Source organism: Jaculus jaculus, chromosome 7 (genome assembly GCF_020740685.1).
Source record: "Jaculus jaculus isolate mJacJac1 chromosome 7, mJacJac1.mat.Y.cur, whole genome shotgun sequence".
Classification (NCBI taxonomy): Eukaryota; Metazoa; Chordata; class Mammalia; order Rodentia; family Dipodidae; genus Jaculus; species Jaculus jaculus.
Genome location: NC_059108.1, coordinates 56,993,027 through 56,999,026, shown reverse-complemented (window position 1 = coordinate 56,999,026; position 6,000 = coordinate 56,993,027).

Genomic DNA, 6,000 nt, shown 5'->3' with positions numbered 1-6,000 from the left:
AAATTATCATTATTTGCATATATGATTCCATACATAAAAGACCATAAAGACTATCCCATCAAACTGTTAGAGATGATAACTACTTTTATCAATGTAGTAGGATACAAAATATACAGAAAATATACAGAAATCCATAGCTTTTCTATATACTAACAACAAACATGCAGAGGATCAAATGAGATAATCTTTCCCATTCAAATTTGAATCAAGAAAAAAGTACCTTGGAATAAACTTAACCAAGAAAGTGAAGGATATCTACAATGACAACTTTAAAACACTCAAGCAAGAAATTTCAGAAGACACAAGGAAATGGAAAGACATCCCATGCTCTTGGATTGGAAGAATCAATATTCTGAAAATATCAATCTTACCAAAAGCAACCTACACAGTTAATGCAATCCCCATTAAAATTCCAATGGCATTCTTTTCAGAAATAGAAAAAACAATCCTAAAATTCATTTGGAAGCACAAAAATCCTTGTATAGCCAAAACAATTTTGAGCAACAAAAATAAGGATGGTGGTATCACCATAACTGATTTTAAGCTATATCACAAAGCCACAGTAACAAAACCAGCATGGTATTGTCACAAAGACAGACATGTAGACAATGGAACACAACAGAGGACCCAGATGTTAATCCATACAGCTACAGCAATCTGATTTTTGACAAAAATATTCATTGGAGAAAAGACAGCCTCTTCAACAAGTGGTGCTGGGAAAAGTGGATAGCTATATGTACAAAGATGAAAATAGATCCTTGGCTTTCTCCATGCACAAGAATCAAATTCATCCATTTTCTCCAAATTTATCCAGTTTTGTGGAGTAGAGGTTTTGGAAATAAGTCCTGGTGATTCTTCCAATTTCACTTATGTCTGTTTTTATCTCTCTTTTTTCATTTTTAATGCTAATTTGAAGCCTCTCTTTTATTTGCTTGATCAAATTGGCCAGGTGTTTATCAATTTTGTTTATTATTTCAAAGAACCAGCTCTTTGTTTCATCAATTTTACTAATTGTTTTCCTAGTTTCCAATTCAGTAATTTCTGCTCTGATCTTGATTATCTCTTTCCATCTGAAGCTTTTTTGGTTGGATTCTTCTTTTTACAGTGCCTTTAGGTGGATGGTTAGGTTATTGATTTGGGAATCTCTCTGTCTTTGTTATGAATGTTTTAGTGTTTTGAATTTTCCCTTAAGTACTGTCTTCATTTTCCCCTATAAGTGTTGGTACAATGTGTTCTCATTGTCATTCAACTCCAGAAATTTTGCAATTTTTAATTTCATGCACTACCCATTTATTGTTTGGAAGTATATTGTTCAATTTCCAGGAGCTGGTGGGATTCCTGTCACATCTCTTGTTGTTAATTTTTAGCATCACAGCATTGTAATCTGATATCATGCAGGAAATTATAAAATCCTATATCCTTAAAATCAGACAAAAGCTTGAACCTTCTTCATGTCCTTAGGGGGAACACCTGAATCAAAGAGTCCTGGAGAGGGTATGATGAAGCCTAACCTTAATTTTCTCCCATTTCTCTTTTGTTTTACCTATATTTTTCTTCCTTCTTTTGCCTTGGCACTGGCCTGTAACTCCCAGTACCAGGATGCAGTTAACATTCACAATGAGCTGTTATCAGAGAAACCTAAGTTTTCCCAAAAGAAGACAAAATTCTTTCAGAGAACTTGATTACCCACTAAAGATTAATGGTAAAATCCTATTGCCAAAGATACCATATGTCTTTGGTTTGGAACATGGAGAACACTGGTAGGAATCTGGAAGAGAGCCAGTCTCCAGACAGTTAGCTCATCTAGTGCCAGAAGGTGCTACATGAGCTATTGGGGGAAAATGGCCAACATCTGTCCAAGAAACTCAAGGTCTAAGCTCAGCAGCAGCAAACAACCTGACATGATGCCCATACAAGAGCAATAGTGGCACACAGCCAATGTGGGTACCTGTCTGTTCTTGAATTGGCTAACAGATCTTCTCAGTGGAATAAAACACACAGCTGCAACTGGTAAACAAGTCAGAATCATATCCAAATAATGAGTTAACTCTCCATTATCAAGCTTCCACCATTCCTGGGCTACAAGAGGGCCTACTCCAATTCAATTCTCTCTAAATTAAAATGGTTATCCCATTCATCCAATACTAACTTCACTCTCTGCTGTATAATCTGCTTCTTTTTCTGATGAATGCAGAACATGAGGACATAATCATCCCATTGAACCTCACCAGGGACCCATAAGAAACTATACAGTAATTGGGGAAATGAGCAAGAGTGTTGCTTTCTTGTTGAAACTGGTATCAGCACAAGGGTGAAGGACATAGACACAGAGAACACTCAACTCCTAACAAACCAGAGATCCAGAGACACAGATGTTCCCAAGACCTCATTACTGAAGTATACCTAAAAAGAACCCATCATGGTTTGGGGAAATTTGTGGAAGAGGGTGTGGAAAGATTGGTAGAGCCACAAATTGGAATATTATGCACAGAAACATTGTCTCTTCCCCATAACTAGTGGCTTACAATTCACAACCCACCATCTTCATGGAGATAGCTGGCATCCCCAATGATAAGGATCCCTTCAAGTGACAGGGATGTGGGTAAGGGTGGTACCAGCATGTGCTGTTTACATACTGTGTACATAACTAATAAAGAAAATAATACAAAAAGTATTTTTTTAAAGAACTTATTTCTCCCTCAGGCATGTGTTTCTTTTTTCCTGTGTATCTTGCAATTCTTTAATATGGCAGAGCCATATCTCAGCTGATTAGTTCTGATACTCTCTGGATTCCAGACACAATATTTTTCCCTTTGCTCCCAAGTCTCAATGGTGTGCTGCTCTTTAGATGTCCTTTTATCCCCTTTACCCTGCTCCTGTAACTTTGCTTTATTTTATTTTTTAATCTATTTACTTGAAATATCTTGGGATATTTTGTTCTTGCTGGAAATTTTTGTAAGGAATAAGGACATTTCTTTTTTTCTTTTTTCTTTTTTTTTCAAGGTAGGGTCTCATTCTAGCTCAGGCTGACCAGGAATTCACTATGTAGTCTCAGGGTTGCCTCGAACTCATGGTGATCCTCCTACCTCTGCCTCCCGAGTGCTGGGATTAAAGGTGTGCACCACCACTCTCAGCCAATTTCCATGTTATTTTTTTATTAAATAGAAGCATGATATGCTGATATGATCATTTCCTGCTTCCCTTTTCCCACAGCACTGAGTCCTCCTCACCATAGAGTTGTGGTTTATGAGTTTTGAGAGCAGCAGTTTGTTACTGAAAGAAGGGCTCTGTAGGTGGATATTCCTTCCCTCCCTGTAGCTCTTACATTCTTTTTGTACCATCGTCGGGAAATTTTCCTGAACCCTGGTGAGTGTGCTCTCATTGGAGTCTATTATCCTGGTCTCTATACTATTCTAACGTGGTTCCTAGTTTGACTTATGGGTTTCTTTCCATTGAGAAAATCCCATAGTGCAACAAAGAACAATTGTCTACCTAACAGATGTGTGCCACTATGGAATAGGTGTCTGTAATCTGCACTGTTGTGTTATTCTTTACCCATCCCAGGTGTATTCTGCATATCTAAGAAGTTAGACTTAATATTCAAAGATAAACATTTATATGCTTATTTCAAAGCTAATAATTACAACCAAAACAACAGTCATAAGTCCCTACAAGATCTTTAGAGAGTCTAGAGGTATATATGGTCTTAGTAATGATTACAATAATAATTCTCAGTGAATAACCCTGGCAAAAGTTTCTTTTGGAGCATTCATTAGCCTGTGTATTTAGCTGTGGTTCCTTCCATTCAATGCTTGTATCAAACTGAAGTTTCATCTGTTCAGTATGGAAAAAATAAAAACAACTAAAAATTTTGCTTTTTACATGAGATTCTACCTTACTCCATTAAGGATGGCAAACATGAAAGAAATCTAACAACAAAAAATGTTGGTGGACATGTAAACTTGTTCAACCACTATGGAAATCATTTTGGAGATTCTTGAAAAAGATGAACATGGAGAAAACAACAGACCTAGTTTTCCCTTACTGGATATTTATCCTAAATGCTCCATGCATTAATATAGAGACATTTACTCAACCATGTTTATAGCTGCTCAATTCATAATAGCTGGAGTCAACCCACATGACCATAATTAGATGAATGGATGATGAAGTTGTGGTACATTTACATAATGGAATTCTACTTAGCAGCAGAAGAAAAAAATGATACAATAAAATTCATAGAAAAATGGATATACTTGGAACAAGTCAGACTCAGCGAACTCACACTATCATAGAAAGACAAGCACCACATGGTATACTCACCTGCAGTTCTTAACCTGGACCTGCTCAAGTTGCTGTCCTACCTGATAGGCAACTCAAGGACCAGAAAATTCTGATGGAAGGTTTTGTGGGGAATTGAAGTGGAGGAGGTTGGAGAAAACAAACACCAAATTAATTCCAAAATGAGCTGATAGCATAGAAATCTTTATCCTTGGAGATAGCTTAAAAGATATACCCTCAATAGGAGTAAGAGAGGAGCACCTGAAAAGTAGGGTTCTGGTGAGGGTTCAATGAAGCCTCTACTAAAATGATATTTATTTTCTCTCTGTCCTATAATTCCCAGTACCAGAGATCAGTTGTTACCAATATTGAACTGTTTATCAGAGACACCTATGAGGTCCCCAAATCAAGACAGCTTTCTGTCAAAGCACTTGATTACCTTCCTGAGGCAAAAGCTAAGCCCCTTTTGCTGAATATAATATCATATATATATATATATATATATATATATATATATATATATATATATATATATAATTACTGATAGAGAACACAGAGAGACATGGCTGGAATTCAGAAGAAAGCCAGTCCCCAGATGGTTACTGTCTAACCACTACTGGTGTAAAATGGCCAACAACAGTCTGAGGAACCAGAGTTGTAAGCTACCCAGAAGCAAACACCATGATGCAATGAACATGCCAGTACAATAGTGACACACAGCCTCAGTAGGTAACCATTAGCTTTCTGATTGGCTAAGAGATCTGCTCAGTATAAAAGAACCCATATGTGGAATTGGGAACCAGATCTGAATCCTACGGAGACAAAGATTATGTTTTCCAGTGTCAATCTCTCACTAGTCTTTGGCTAAAAGAGGGGTAACATAAATCAAATTCTCCACAAATTATAATGCTTATCTCCTTTAAACTATGATGACTTCATTCTCCATTGAAGAATCTGTTCTTCTTCTTCAGAAGTTAGTGAGACTGAAGGAGATAAACTACTCCCCACACTTCAGCCAAGCCACAGATGAATCCACAGAAGAACTGGGGAGAGGAACAAGAGTGCAGCTTTCATGGTGAGCCTGACAATTAGCACCAGAGTATAGGTGGCAGACCCTGAAGATACTCAACAACTACCAAAGCAGAGATCCAGAGGCTCCTAAGACCTCATAACTGAAGTAGACTTAAAACTCATCTACCACAGCTCAGGGAATTTTGTGGAAGAGGGGGCAGAAAAATTTTAAGAGTCACAGGTAGAGACATCATGCCCAGTGTCATTACCCCCCAAATAACTGACAACTGCTCCCACAAACCAAAACCCTATGGGGTGTACCTGCAACCCCACTGAGGACTGTTCCCTGTGGAATGAGGGCAGGGATGAAGGAAAAGAAGGTACCAATACATGATGTGCCCATACAAAACATATTGTTAATAATAATAATAATAATTATTATTATTATTATTATTATTATTATAACAGTAGTGACACTCTGTATATTAAAATACACATTTGTAGGCTGGGCAGATTTAATGATTAAGGTGTTTGCCTGCTAAGCCAATGGAACATGGTTCCATTCCCCAGGACCCACATAAGCCAGATGCACAAGGTGACACTTGTGTCTGGAGTTTATTTTCAGTGGCTAGAGACCCTGGTGCACCCATTCTCTCTTTCTTTATCTATCTATTTATCACCTATCTATATATATATGATCTATCTATC